Consider the following 16,913-nt stretch of genomic DNA (forward strand, 5'->3'; position numbering starts at 1 on the left):
TTTTAATTTTAAGTCAAGAATACAATATCTTACCACCCTTATGTTAAAGTGTATATTTTAATATTTAATAATTAAATGAAGTAAATGGCATTTGAAATTCCTAATAATTAACCATAAAAATAGTGGCAAAGTGCAAATTGAGTATGTAAACTACATTAAAATAATTATTGGAGGGAAACTCTTAGATAAATAGGGTCTATGAGCTGGAAATATATTAAGCCTTTTGAAAACATGAATATATACACTTTCATCTCTCAGTGTAGTTCTGTTACCTTCTAAAATAGTTCTGAATTCAAATAAGTTTGAATAAAGCAAAGGTTTATAACCTAGCATGCAACAATCATTTTCATGTTTGTACAATATCCTGGTCCATGGAACATCAGAGAATTAGACAATGCTTGCCTTTTCAATCCAGAAAGAACTAAGCACAACAGAATGCACATATACAATTTAGTTAAGCTAGAAGAAAGATTTATCAGTATAACTCTCTTCTCTCCCCTTAGGCCATGCATTTTTTCTAATGAACTCAATCATAAAGTATAACTTTTTTACTTTATCAAGATAGACTTTGTTAATTTGTTAAGCTTTATACCTCTGCTTTTATTTCTTGGCCTAGCATCTATTTCTAAAATATTTTTGAAATTAAAAAAATTCTGTTTTAATGAAATTTTTTTAACTCCAGTTTGCTTCGTTGGTTTGCTTTTTAACTCAAAACCCTGTATTATCCCCAATCTGTAGAATTTTTTTTTTCTGGTTTGCTATATGTAATGTTGTAAAGTCCACTGGAATAGCAATTTCACCTGCTAAAGGTTCCAGAACTTCAGAAAAAAAAAATGTCAGGAAACCCAATTAGACCAATTCTGTGGTTCCTTAAAAGATACTTCAGTTGGTTTAAAATTGTGTGAAGATGTGAAGCATTCATTATAGACAAAGAGGCATTGCAAATAATGTTGCAAACCCTATTTTGAGATATGGTACACCCAATAGCAACCGAGTGAGATTGCTACGTGTTTTGTGGTGTCAATTGATCAGAAGTCAATCAAATATTTTTAGACAGTATCCACAAAATCATATTTGTGACAATATTCTCTATTACTGCAAGTTTTTCTTGAGAATAATGAGTCAGAAAAGAAAGAGATTAGGAAATGTTCCTATTTAGAGACTTTTTTCACCTTACTGGAGCATCCAAATCGTCAAAGAGGAAGTCAAACTCTCACTCTTTGCAGATGATATGATACTGTATGTGGAAAACCCAAAAGACTCCACCCCAAAACTGCTAGAACTCATACAGGAATTCAGTAAAGTAGCAGGATATAAAATCAATGCACAGAAATCAGTGGCATTCCTATAGACCAACAACAGGACAGAAGAGAGACAAATCAAGGAGTCAATCCCATTTACAATTGCACCCAAAACCATAAGATACCTAGGAGTAAATTTAACCAAAGAAGCAAAGGATCTGTACTCAGAAAACTATAAAATACTCAGGAAAGAAATTGAAGAAGACACAAAGAAATGGAAAAACGTTCTATGCTCATGGATTGGAAGAACAAACATTGTGAAGAGGTCAATGCTACCTAGAGCAATCTACACATTCAATGCAATTCCCATCAAAATACCATCCACTTTTTTCAAAGAAATGGAACAAATAATCCTAAAATTTGTATGGAACCAGAAGAGACCCCGAATAGCCAGAGGAATATTGAAAAAGATAAGCAAAGCTGGCGGCATCACAATTCCAGACTTCCAGCTCTATTACAAAGCTGTCATCATCAAGACAGTATGGTACTGGCACAAAAACAGACAGATAGATCAATGGAACAGAATCGAGAGCCCAGAAATGGACCCTCAACTCTATGGTCAACTAATCTTTGACAAAGCAGGAAAGAATATCCAATGGAAAAAAGACAGTCTCTTCAACAAATGGTGTTGGGAAAATTGGATAGCCACATGCAGAAGAATGAAACTGGACCATTTCCTTACACCACACACAAAAATAGACTCCAAATGGTTTGAAAGATCTAAACGTGAGACAGGAGTCCATCAAAATCCTAAAGGAGAACATAGGTAGCAACCTCTTCGACCTCAGCCGCAGCAACTTCTTCCTAGAAACATCGCCAAAAGCAAGGGAAGCAAGGGCAAAAATGAACTATTGGGATTTCATCAAGATAAAAAGCTTTTGCACAGCAAAAGAAACAGTCCACAAAACCAAAAGACAACCGACAGAATGGGAGAAAATATTTGCAAATGACATATCAGAATTTAAAAAAAATTTAAAGATTTTATTTATTTATTTGAAAGAGAGAGAGTGTGAGAGAGAGCAAGCACAAGTGGGGGGCCGGGGCAGAGGGAGAGGGAGAAGCAGACTCCTCCTACCCCCCAGCTGGGAGCCCAACTTGAGGCTCATTCCCAGGACCTTGAGATCATGACCTCAGCCAAAAAAACACACTTAACCAACTGAGCCACTCAGGTGCCCCAATTTAATTTTTTTTTGTTTCTTTATAAATAGTTGGCAAATAACTGTCATTATTGCTGAAAAAAATATTCTTTTTTACAGAGAAAGAGTGCAAGCAGGCAGGGGAAGGGTAGTGGGAGAGGGGGAGAATCTCAGGCAGACTCCCCACTGAGTGGGGTGCCTGATGCAGGGTTTGATCTCACAACCCTGAGATCATGACCTGAGTCAAAATCAAGTCGTTTACTTAACGGAGCCACTCAGGTGCCTCATTGCTGAAAATATATTAAAATCAAACTAGGAATATGTTTGATGGGAGACTTTATTCTCTATATATCATAGGCCCTGAAGAAGAGTTTGGGAGTTACCCTTCATGTCCAGTTTTCCATTCCCCTTTGGTGCCTCCCTTGTGGAGATGAGTAATTTATCTGATTGCTGACTTGAGCAGAGACTAACATTCCCTGAGCTGCACAAAGTAGGGAATACATAACTATATTAAGCAATATGAAATGGAGACAACATAGTCTAAAGGGTCTCTTTTTTCTCTCCTTCTCCTTCCTTCTCTCTCACTCTTTTGCTTTGTTTCATAGATTGTAAGAAGTGATCATATGGCCCTTGATTTCCTCTACTGGACAGTAAGTAGGCATGCTTCTGCAAGCCTTTTCCCCCAGGTTCTGTGATTATGATTAAATTGGTGAACCAGCGTTGTACAGATCATTGGACTAAGTCTGACAATAGGAGTTTTACTAGTACTAAAGATGGTACAATATTTCCATCTCCACTGACCTTTTCAAGATGAGAAACTTAATTATAAATAATCTCTTACTGAATAAAAAGAGCAATACTTTATATCATCAAGCTTTCTAATATGCTATGTCAAATGCTTTTGGAACTTTTTGATCCAAAATAACTTAAGTACTTGTTTTGGTGAATTGGTATTTTGGACTATTCAGTAGTTTGATTCTCTTAGACAAGTCATTGCCTTAGAAAGAAATACAGGTTCTGTATTTCACTTTTCTAATTGACTGAGACATTGAGTCAAAGATACAAGGTCATATAAGATCACATAAGGTCATGTGGGATAATAAGTTAGTATAAGAGAGAGGGGCCCCAAAAAGAATTGAGAGTGTGTGTGTGTGTGTGTGTGTGTGTGTGTGTGTGTGGTGTATTAAATACCTTATAAAGTGATGTGGAGTAGATAAACTGAATAATGATGGAAGGCCAAAGAACAGAGCTTAATATCTATATACAGCAGCAATTTATTATGCATCTAGCATCTATGATACTATTATTTATTTGAAGTATGACTACATTTCTAAAATGGAAATTTGAATGATTACTTACAAGATATCTGAAAAAAGCAAAAAACAATTGACAAGAATTTTGTTTTGTTTTGTTATTGTTAATTTTAAATAAGCAGAACCAGTTATCCTTTACTGTTCATTTTGCTCCATAGGGGCAAGGCTATTTGATCATGTTACAGTGGACCTTTTATGGCCAAATAAATCTTTGGCATAGCACTTGACTTCTCTAATTCTTATTTTCTTTGTATGCCCAATGATAGGTTTGTGTTATGCCATTGATTGTTCTTGATATATGTAACTTAGTGATTTTCTGAATATGTTAAAGATCTAAAATTAAAGTGGTATGTTTGTGTTCTTTCAAATAAAGTATTTTTCATATAGATATCACATTGTATGCTCTGTAACAAAGAGATATGAAATAGGAACATAATGAATACTTTTCACTCTATATGTTTATTCTAGTTTCAGAAATAATGACAGTACCAATAGTCTCTTGTGAATTTTTGAGTTGAAACTCTTATTTACCAGTGTGTAATAAAATATATCTAGTTGATATAAATATTTCTAATGGAATGGATATTTCACACAGCTATATCTTAATCATAGTCTTATAAACATGAAATGACACACACAGAGCCTAGGATGAGTACTGTTGTTAAATAATTGCTTTTTAAATGAAGTTAAAATAATTCACTGCATCTTGTTTTCATAGTTCTTCAGGTTATGATAGTACATAAACATTATTCAGAGGAGAAGACTTTCTTGATCATGATTTCTTCTTTAGAAATTATGAAAAGCTTTTTTATGATACTGGTAAAGTACTTAGTGTAGTATCTAGAACAGAGACAGTGCTGAATAAATAAGTCAGTACTAGGGTTACTATTTTCTTTTTAAAGATTTTATCTATTGATCTATCGATCGATCTATCTATTTGTTTGAAAGAGAGAGAGAGAGAGCAAGCACAAGCAGAGGGAGTGGCAGGCAGAGGGCAAGGGACAAGCAGATGCCCCACAGAGCAGGGAGCCTGATGTGGGGCTCCATCCCAGTACCCTGGGACCATGACCTGAGCTGAAGGCAGATGGTTAAGCAACTGCGCCACCCAGGTGTCCCATGGGTTACTATTTTATTACAACTAATAATTTAAACACTAGGCTGTCTGCAGCAAAATCTTAAATTTTCCCAATTCTAATTTAGGCATACTTACATAACCATAGTAGAAAAACATGGATAGATGTTAAATACCAAATATAATAGTAATTTAAATCTCACAGTCTAACTTTCACCTTAGTGATTTGTATGAAGAAATAAATGGCCAGTCTTCAGCAAATAAATATTCTAGACATCCTCTGTAGGAACAGATACATGTATTTTTTTTTTAATAATGACTAGGCTTTATTTTTAGAGCATTTTTAGGTTTACAGAAATATTGAACAGAAAATAGATTTCCCATATACTACCTTCTCCTCACTACTTCACAGTTTATTAACATCTCTCTTTGGTGGTATGTATATTTGTTACAATTAATGGACCAATATCAGTGGTTATTATTAACTAAAGTTTATACTTTACGTTATGCTTTGTACTTTGTGTAGTATGGTTTATTGGGTTTTGAAAAATTCACAGTATCATACATCATATGTCATTACAATAGGTTACCCAGTTTCCTTTTATTTATTTACTTTATTCAATTTTTATTTTTATTCAATTATTTTTATTTTTATTCAATACTTAGTGCCTTTTTTTATGAAGTCAATTGAATCTTCCTTAATTTCTTTTCTAGCTTCCTATCAAGAAATCTTTTTTTTTTCATTTCTGAAATCTTCAGATGTGTGTGAATTCTGTGTACTGAAGCTCCTATTTCCTTGACTGTGGTTACATATCAGCAGTATATGCCTGTAATACTTACACTTATAAAGATACTTATAAGGACTTACACTGAAGGGTTGAAATGAGATTGTATTTCTGAATATTAAGAATACTAGGATAAAAAAATTAGATTAAGTAATTTCATTTATGTAATTTCATATTCATTAAAATCATTCAAACCCCTCATTATAATAAAAACATCTATTTATTCAGGAATCAGTAATATCCAGTTACTGTGGTGGGTATTTTACATATGTCATCAACAGCTGTCAGCGTCTTGCAGGATGCGTTTGCAAATCTTACTGATAAGGAAACCAATGCTTATGAATATTAAGTAATGTGTCTGAAGTCCTACAAAACACTAAAATTCAGATAAGCCTGATTTCAGGACCTCTGAACTTTACATTGTACCATGAAAAATATTATTGTTATATAAAAGGAGAGGTGAAAATGAGCAAGTGGAGGGGGGAAAGAGAATGAGAAGGAGGAGAATAACAGGAAGAAGATTCAGGAAAGGGACAGAAGAGGAAAAAAGAGGAAGTAAAAGGAACTTCGTTATTCACACTGATTATACTCATCCCATTTCAGAAAGATCTTTAATTTTGAGTTTATAAAGATGTGTCTGAATCTATAAAATCATTTATAAGTATACTAATCATTTGCATTGTCTTTAAAAATTACGCTGCTGAATTCCTGAGGAATGTCAATTGAATTTTCCCTTAACACAGCATAGGTTGGCTGCTCGATAAACCAGAGCTCTCAGTAATTCCTCTCAGAAATGTTTACTTTTTAATTCTTCTTTTCTAGAGAGAGGAGAGGATCTTTAAACTATGACATGGCATTTTCATATTTCTTCTTTAAAACATTATGCTCTATTTCCTTCTCTTTTCCTCCCTTACTGAGCCCCCTTGTGGTATGTATCTGTAACTTGTCCTTTGGGACAGCTTTTTAAAGACCTGACATTTGATACACAGTAGTTATTTCCTGAGCGAATTATGTTACATTTTAAAATTTTATAATTTGTTTGAAAATGTAGTTCAGTGTGAAAGGAAAAAAATGATACAATCTTTTTATTTTTTTTACTTGTTAAATACCTAAATGTATATGTGTGTATATATGGCATTTCAATATATATGATGCTTCTTTTGTTTAAATAGGCATATACCCATCTATGTACATATACACATACAACAATTAGAGGTTACTATTAAATATTTATAAATTAAAGATACTGTTAAAAATGTTAAGATCATAAAATGATTAGCTAAAATACAAGTTTAAATAAGGTATGTTTTGGCTAGACTTGATTCAAGTCATAAAAGAAAAACCATTTTGAGCTGTGAGCTGTTATCAGTGTTTTTTTGTTTTTTTTTTTTTGTTTGTTTGTTTTAGGTTAACAGACATTACAAGCATCAAATCTACCTATATGATATAATTCATTGAATGGCATGGGGAAATCTATGTCTTAGGAAACATAAGAATTAAGAGTATCATCACACAGAATGAAAGAAGATCAGACTGGTAAGTATGTTATTTGCTAGTAAATCTAATGTCTTTCAGAGTTTCTGACTTTTTTCTCCACTCCTCTTCTTAGTTCTCCATCTGGGTTATGTTCCCAAAGAGCCTTGTTTACAAATGCCAATACCTTTACTTTGATCACTATTTAAGATTTTAAGTTATTTTTTCAAAGTATTTCAAAATTCAAAGACATGATTTCTATGGGCAGGATTTTTATGCTCATCTTGAGCAGCTGGGAAGATTCTTATATTTACTCACTGCATCATAATTAAGTATGGATTTGGCACTAAGGTGCCAGACATTTATAGGGGTACCTTTATAGGTAAGCAAGGCTCTCATGGAGCTTTACTATATGACAATGCAATAGTGATGGATCTTATTCCAGAGAAATATGAAATATCAAAGTATATTGCATATAGTAAGCTTAAATATTGTGTTCTGGAGTTCTATTTTTATTCATGTGTAGGTGCGTGTATATATGTTCTGGGTCACAATTAAAAAAGCCTTACTGTGGGTCATGTTGAAAACATTTGAATATCACTATAAGATCCCCTGATGAAGAACGTGCTCCAGATTAGAGAAAAAGCAGAATAAAGTTATTTGAACTCTAATGCCAGGAATCAAAATTAGAATGTCTCCAAGATATGCCACAGCAGAGGATAATTTTTATTATGCTCTTCAAGATTATTGGATGTCTGTGGTTTCCTTTTGAATTTTAAATGCATTATCATTTGATAGTTCGTGTCTTTCCTGTTGGTGGCACTGTGCACATAGGAGTTAAGAACTTATGGGAAAGGACACTTTATTTATAGCTATAAATTCACCACTTGAATGATGCCTGTCATGTTTAAAATTCTGGGGCAGCACTTTATAACTCTCAGAACAATAATGTTCTGAAACTTTATAAAATATGTTTCTATGGTATCCCTTGCTTAATACTCACTGGCAATTTTCAGATTTCACTGAATTCAGCTGAACTACTTTTTAAAAATTACTGAATCCTGTTTGTCTAATTTCTCATCAAGTATTGGGCAAAAAATATTCACTGTTGGGTATGTTAGGCTTCTACCCATGACATGGTCTGTCATAATCACAGCTAATAATAATGGCAAGAGGTAGTCCTTAAAATCTATGAAGAAACTTCAACTTTGTGATCTATTTAGATGCTTTATCAATTCCCTTTTATAGTTTTCCATTTATGATATATTTTTGTAACAGGGAAACTGTATGCTGAAAACAGAGCTGGAAACAGAAGACAACAATATTGAAGATTTTTCTAGAGTCTCAAGGTCCTATGAATGAATAGGTAATCCTCAATTTGGATAAAATAGGATAAATGGAATCGATCTGGTGCAGCTAATTCAGATAATGATGAAACATTGAGATTCAAGCAGAATAGAAACAAACATTTACACAGTGGAAGAGGTGATCTCAAATGGACAGTACCCCTAAATGAAGGATTTAGGCAATTACTATTACTCATCACAAGTGGTGTTTGATTGTGAATATCTGCTACTGGACCTTAAAACAATACAGATATCTACCCATAATATCAACATCACATTAGTACATTGTCAAATACAAACAAGCATGTTGAACCTGAATTGAGAATCACATTAACAGATTAAAGGGAGCACCAGATTCTTTAGTCTATGAGCATTACAATTTAAAGCTTTAATAGCAATAATTTTTTACTCTTTCTTTACCTTAATCAATTCAATCCATATACAAACGACTTGTAAACTTTCTTTGACTTTTAACAAAGTCAGTTGGCTCACATAAAAAAAATATTTTCCAGTAACCAAGCTGCTTTAAGTGCAAAGAAAAGAAAGTCCCACTTAAAACCTCTTCTTTTCCGCAAGGCAAATGAGCAGCGCAGATAAAACCTAAGCTGTGTGCCAAGAAAGAAAAAAAGTCATATATCACTATGTCCTAACAAAGATTTTTTTTTCATAATTTTTAACACAGATATATACCTTTTCATGTTAATATCAAGGTCACTAAATTACAAGTCATGAAAACATAATGGCATATCTATGCTTATTTATGTATTATTACATTTTCTAGAAAGTGATATTGAGTAATCTGCAATTATAATAACTCATTTTTATATATTTTAGAAAATAATGTTGATTCCTACATTCACAGTCACCAAAAAATGAATGGTAAGATGGATACTCAGATGAGATGATACTGACATGATTTTGAATAGAACATTAATAAAATCCTTAAGAAAAATACAGGGTAGATGATGTTTGATTTTAATACTCTTCCCAATCTATGTTTAGATGTCGATTAAATATCTTCTTTGTTTAATGTGATTACATTCAATGAAAATTTACTAAATTCTACTATCTTTAATTGCCATTCTGAAGATAAATTCCTCTAGCTATTTAATCATCAGACTCATATTTGGTGTTTTTTCACTGTCCTCCCATTTTTTTTTTTTTGTTAATATACTTTAGTTTTTAGATTATATGTACTTGTAGTTTTGAGATTCACAGAAAAACGGAGTGGAAAATACAGAGTTCCATACACTTCCTTCCTCATCACACATAGCCTCCCTCATCAATAACATCCCAGACCAGAATGTTACATTTGTTAAAATTTCGGAAGCTAAGTTGACGTGTCATTATCACCCAAATCCATAGTTTACATTAGGTTTCACTCTTGGTGGTGTGCATTCTATGAGCTTGACAAAAGTATATTGATATGTATCCATCATTATAGTATTGTACAGAATATTTTCACTCCCCCAAAAATCCTGTGTTCACCCTACTCATGCCTCCTTCACAACTCCTGGCACACTGATTTTTTTTTTTTTTTTTTACTGTCTCCATCTTGCTTTTTTCAGAAGATCATATAGTTGGAATCATAGAGTAGGTAGTCTTGTCGGATTGGATTCTTTGACTTAGCAATGTACATGTAGGGTTCCTCTATGTCTTTTCATGGCTTGATCATTTCTTTTTAGCACTAAGTAATAATGTCTGGATATGCTACAGTTTATCCATCCACATACTGAAGGATATCTTCTTGCTTCCAAGTTTTGGCAATTGTGAATAAAGCTGCTATAAATATCTGTGTGCATGTTTTGTGTGGACATAAGTTTTCAGTTCTGTTTGGCATATGTCAAGGTGTACAGTCATATAATGAGTGTTTTGTAAGGAAGTATGACATTGTCTTCTAAAGTGGCTGTGCCAATTTGTAGTCCCACTAAAAATGAATGAAAGTTCCTTTTGCTCTATATCCTCTCCACCATTTGGTTGTGTTAGCCATTCTGTTGAATAAGTAGTGGTATTTCATTGTTTTATTTTTCAATTTCCTAATGATATGTGATTTTGAGCATATGTAATTTTGTAGGCTTAATACGTTTATTTGATATCTGTATTATTTGGTGAAGTGTCTGTTCAGATCTTTTGCCATTTTTAGGTCTAGTTGTTCATTTTCTTATTGTTGAAGGTTAAGAGTTATTTGTGCATTTGGGATAACAGTTCTTTTTGAGATATGCCTTTTGCAAATATTTTCTCCCAGTCTTTGGCTTGTCTTCTAATCTTCTGACTCCAGTTTTTTATTAAGGAAACTAATATCTGTTGAGTAACAACAATGAAAAAAAAGATTAGTATTGAGGAGGTAGAGCAAAAAGAGGATTGTGGACTGGCTTGCTCAATTTCAGTTCTGTTCTATTCCAATTCAAGATGTTGGAGAATTAAGAACAGCATTTTTCAGATTCCATTTCAGGTAGGATTTTTTTGGGGCAAAATTGGTCCATCAAGAAAATACTTTCTTTTTATAAATTTTTTTAATTTAAATTCAATTAGCCAACATATAGTACATCATTAGTTCCAGATGTAGAGTTCAATAATTCACCAGTTGTGTATACACCCAGTGCTCATCACACTAATAAATCAGGAAACAACAAACGTGGGCATGGATGCAGAGAAAGAAAATACTTTCATATGAGATTTGATGGCAGAGGCAGCTTTTGTCGCTGGCGAAGTTAGCAGTGAGATCATGATTTGTCAGTGTTTACATACAATAACAGTAGTTAGGTTCTGCATCTCTTTCTTGATGGGCATGAGAGTCAGGTTGTGGGGCAACAGAAGTGGCAGAAACAACACCCTAACAGCAGATCTTACAGTGTAAATGGTGTGATTTCAATTCACTGGTCCAGTGGTAGACCCTGAGGACCTTCTGATAATTTCATAAGTATCTACTATGGATATTAATTTCCATAAGACTTCTCTAATCCTTTTATATTTATCTACTACCTGATTAAATATTTATAAGTATATCATACCTCATAGTAATTAATGATTATTGAAATAACTGATTTTTGTTTCTTTTACTGAGTACCCTTCAGTAATTATGTATAATTATGTATAATGGTTAAAATACAAACATTTCAACATGTTGTGGATCTCCTAATATATTACTTGTGTAACAATGATTTTATTGTATGGGTGAAAATCTTTGTTTTAAAGAACTTAGAGTCTATTTGGAAAGTTAAGACCTAATTTAACAACATTAAGTAACAAAGCAAAATTAAATTAGGATATTAGAATTCCAGACTAGAAAGTTTGTTCAAATTTTGTGTTGTTCAAATTAATTGCAAAAATAGGAAGGAAGTATGTGTTTTTGGAAGATCAGAGCATGCCTTCTTGTAATGGTTATAAGTATAAACAAAAATGACAGTTTTGTACACTTGGATTATTCAATCACAATTTTGGTGTCCTAATTCCTTCTTTCCATATCTGGTTATGATATTATATTTGACATCCTCTACTCTAACTCCTAATTCACATCTAGGTCTTTATTAAATTCAGATTAATAATATGGTAATTTTCTTTTTGGCCTAGTTTGAAAATACTTTTCCTCTTTAATTATATTAGGGTAGTCTAAATTAGGCCATTCATATTTTTATTTCTTCTTCTGAACAACACTAAAATCTTTTGGACAGATGGAAAGGTGGAGTTTGCAGCAAGTCTGCTCACAGCTTGCTAACATGGCTCTAAAAAAATAGTTATTTTAATACAGAAAAATGTCAGGAAGGACAGTTTGACTTTACTGGTAGCATCCACTGTAATAATGCTTACTCATTCATCTATTCCTCATATAGTTATTTAGATATGTTGATCAATCAATGAAAAAAATCTACATACATTTCATGTGCCTGTGGACTTTAGATTCTAGAGGGGAATAAAGACATTCTATCAGTAATTACAAAACAGGTAAGGATGGAAAATGAAAGAACAGTTAAGAAATTTGTAGAAAAACCTAACAATGTAATTCATCAGAGATAGACTGAGAATGTCACATTGTATTAGTGAGGGTTGGAGTCAGAATAGGATGTGTGTCTCTCACAGCAAATCAAAAGATGTCTATTGTGTTTGTAGCAGCACAGCTTGGGAGGGCTTAACATGAGATCGGGCTAGATAGGAAGTCTGAGAACAGACCATTAACGGCTTTATAAGCCAAATGTAGGGATTTAACATGGCACTTAAGTATAATTAGAAATCATAGGAAGATATTCAAGGAAGTAACATGATCAAATTTAAGTTAATTTTGGTAGCCCTGCAGAAAAAGGAGATAAGATATCAATTAAGAAACTAAGAAATTAAGGCAGAGGTTAGAAAGGTTGTAATAAAGGTAGTGGTGGCTGAGCTGTTTAGAAATCTAGAGCAGACTGGGGAACAATTTAAGAAGTAAATGCTTTGAACCTAAAACTGCTCTAAAAATTAAAGTATTTAAATAAAGAAAACAGACATGCCTGCTGCCTGCCTGGCTAGATAGACCTCCAAGAGGACAAGGGATGTACTTTGTACTTTTCTGCAAACTCCACCATGCCCTGTACTTGGATAACTCTCAGAAGATAACTCAGGATTGGGAAGATGGTAGAGTAGGAGGACCCTAAGCTCACCTTGTCTCCTGGATACAACTAGACAATACTCTTCAGTGTAAATAACCTGGAAAATTATTAAAGACTGGCAGAATAAACTCTATAACTAGACAAAGAGAAGAGGCCACATCAAAGAGGGTAGGGTCAGAAGGGTTGGTTCGGGGTCAAGAACAAAATGCACTCACAAGACTGTCCACAGGAGGGAGGGACACTGCAGGAATAGTGATGGAGGAGAAATAGACCCTTACAACGGGGAGCCCGCACAGGGAAGATGAATCCCCATAACATTTGGCTTTGAAAACCAGAGGGGCCAAGTTTTGTGAGTTCTTAAAACCTATGGGACTTAAAACCTATAATTAAAAAAAATCAACAGGCTAGGCTCTGGGAGAGCTGGGATGGTGAGTTTCCACCCTTAAAAACACAGCACAACAAACAGCCAGTGAAGATACAGCTAGAAGTAGCAGTTTGAAAGGTGCCTTGGGCATACAGGAGGGAGTTATTTATTAATCTCAAAGCATGTTCTGAAAGGACAGAAATCTCTGGGTAACTCCTCCAGAAACAAAGAACTGGCTGGTGCCATTTCCCTCCTGCGTCCCCAGCACAAACACACCGGCTGGCTGGGGGGCTTGCTGCCTAACTTGCTAGTACTGCTGCCCTCTCACCCAACACTTATGCTGTGCTTTCATCAGTCTACCTCTTTTGACAGCCATCTCAGTCCTGTTGCTGCAGGACCCATTCCACAGAGGACCACGGGGCACAAAGCTTGCTGGCTCCAATGCTGCATTGTACCAGTCCCCGCACTGTGCTTTGGTGGATCTACCCTCTCCAATATGTACTTGGCCAGAGCCCATACAGGGTAGACCTGGAGGCCTGGCAGTGTACAAGCAGCCCCTACAGTGGCCAGAGGCTGCTCCAGACACTGGGAGGTAGGGTCCTACCCTCACTGTTGCCTCAGAAAGAGGGAAAGATAACCAACATACACCTAGTGGGCTGGAGGCAGACAACTGGTTTGACTGTATGTCCCACCCAGTAGTGAAAGCTTCTTAGAGGACAACTCAGGGAAAGCACCCTGCAGTTTGGTGCTACTGCATCTCTGTCAAACACCTGGTGTGACTCAAACCGAGCCCAAGGTGTCCCCAGACTGGCTTGCTAACATGATAGGAACCAAACACTGCCTACAACAGGCAAAGAGAGCCATTGGTCTGAAGGAAAAAGTGGTTCAGCCATACAGCAGGGTGCATACATTGCACAAAGAGATACCCCAGAAGTGCCAGGTTCTGGTGAATAGGGGACACTGCACAACAGGGCACTACAAGACCTCTTTTTCATAAGGCCATTACTTTCAAATGCAGGAGACATAGCTGTCTTTTCTAACACACAGAAACAGACACATAGAGTTAGACAAAATGAAGAGATAGAGGAATATGTCCCAAATGAAAAAAACAGGACAAACTCACAGCAAGAGACTTAAAAAAAATTGAGATAAGTAATATGCCTGATAGAGAATTTTAAAGTAATGATCATAAAGATATTCACTGGAATTGAGAAAAGAGTGGTGGGCATCAGTGAGACCCTAATGGTGAGATAAAAAAAGAACCAATCAGAGATGAAGAACATAATAAATTAAAAATACACTAGATAGAATAAATAGTAGTAGGTGAAGCAGAAGAACAAATCAGTGACCTGGGAGACAGAGTAATAGAAAGTAATCAAGCTGAGCAGGTGAGAGAAAAAAGTTATGCAAAATGAAAATAAACCTAGGAAAATCATCAAACACCATCAAGCACTATAGAAATTCCAGAAGGGAAAGAGAAAGAAGAGGGGGCAGAAAATATATTTGAAGAAATAATAGCTGAAAACTTTTTGAATCTGGGGAGGGAAAAGAAATCCAGATCCAGAAATTATTGATGATATAGGAAAGGAAGTATATAATATTTTTTCAGGATTAAAGGAGAAGGTAGTGGGGAATCTTTGGAGCTTGGCACAGGGACTTGAAAAAAGCCAATATAATTAACATAACACTGTATGTTAATTATATTAGAATTAAAATAATTTAATAAAACATACAAAACAAACACTAAGACATTGAGGATACTCCACCAAGAATTAAGCAATCCATCTATGTAGAACTACCAAGGTAATTGGCTAAGCCAAGGTGGTAGAAATTGAAAAGTATAATCCAGGTACATGTGAAGCCTTAATTTGTTATTGGTAGCCTTTGGGAAAGGTTTCAAAATATGTTCATGTGAAGGAGTTCTGGCCCTTTTCTCAAGACTTGGCAATAAACAATACTATCCCAATACTAAATTCCATTTTTTTTCTAAGATTGTTTCATGAGGCTCCACTAAAAAGAAGAAGTATAGATGCTTAAGGTTTTGTGGATTTGATAGTTCCATTATCTCAATGGAATGTGTCCCTTTAAAAGCCAATAGATTAGAATTTTTCAAGAAGAATGGCACGCTAAATTCTGGCAAATGCTTCTGAGAGATTAAATAACAGAATAAATTATGTACTTTAGATTTGGCTAAAGGAAGGATAGGATTTTCAGAGAAAGAGTCAAGACAAAAACAAACATTTTCAGGGAAAGAGGGGGTAATCTAAAGAAAGGTACAAGAATCCAACGGGAATCTGATTACTTACCAGAAATATTGATACTAGAATACAGTGGATAATACAGTACATCCCTAGGTTCCTGAGGATGATTTTTTAAGGTAAAGTTATATAAGCAGACAGTCTTCCTATCAGTTTTTTCTCAGATTTCTAGAGACTCAAAGTTTTGGATATTTATTTTTCTTAGGAAGTTTCTTCAGAAAGCATGGTAACAGAAGAAAGTTGAAAACCAAAAAAGTGTAGTGGAAAAAATTTCAAGATGGTTTTATGTAATTGACCTAGAAAACAAGAGGTAGAGTTTGGAACACAAAATCAATGAATTTTCAAAATGTTTTTAAGATCATTATGGATTTCAGTCTACAAAGAAAATAAGCAAGTACTAGAAATTATTGGTAATATAGGAAAGGAAGTATATAATATTTTTTCAGGATTAAAGGAGAAGGTAGTGGGGAATGTTTGGAGCTTGGCACAGGGACTCAGAAAAAGTCGAGGTGCAAATATAAAGGAAATAATAGAGATTTGGAGCAATGGCAGACTCTAAGAAGTTAGAATATTTTATTTAATAGACTAAATGTTGCATCACCGAAAATTAGCAAAGGAAATGAGTTAGCTCTGTATTGAACAATATTTCCACAGTAATAATGTAAATATGACTTACTTATTCAACTTTTAGATTGAACCTATTGAGAGAGCATAAGGGAATTGATATGGTCACAAAATGAAAATGTTATCAATCTCACAATAAATATATAAATAAATATAAACTAATAACTAAAAGAAATTTGAAAGTGAAAATGTGTGGAGATGGAGAAAGAAAGGAGAAGATGTTATCATTTTTTTCCTAAAAGTAGACTAGAAAAGCAAGGTGGAAGTAGAAAATATGTATGTTAACCATATTTTTGAGAGTTTTAATAGTGAAACTGGAGAGAGATGTAGGGATGAAGAGGATGAAAATAAGATAAATAAAAAAAATTGGGGGGGATATGTTTTGGTTTTCTGTTTTATTTTTTTGCAGAAAAAAAGCATGTTAGTGTAATGGCATGTTTGATTGAGTAAGGAAGGGACAATTGAAAAGACAGGAGAGAGCAAACCACCTAAGGGCAATCCTTTGGTGAAATTATGACAAATGGAATTTGGAGCATTTTAGATCTTTCCATTAACATGTATAGAAGCCAAACATACTGGATACTATAAAAAATCATTTTGCTTAAAGTCAATCTGATTGTCTTAGTGAGAAGAAATGTAAATTATTCCTTTACCATGTGGT

This window comes from Eumetopias jubatus, unplaced genomic scaffold, assembly GCF_037043125.1.
Source record: "Eumetopias jubatus isolate StellerSeaLion01/CBP00866 unplaced genomic scaffold, mEumJub1_p1.0 scaffold_6, whole genome shotgun sequence".
NCBI classification, from domain to species: domain Eukaryota; kingdom Metazoa; phylum Chordata; class Mammalia; order Carnivora; family Otariidae; genus Eumetopias; species Eumetopias jubatus.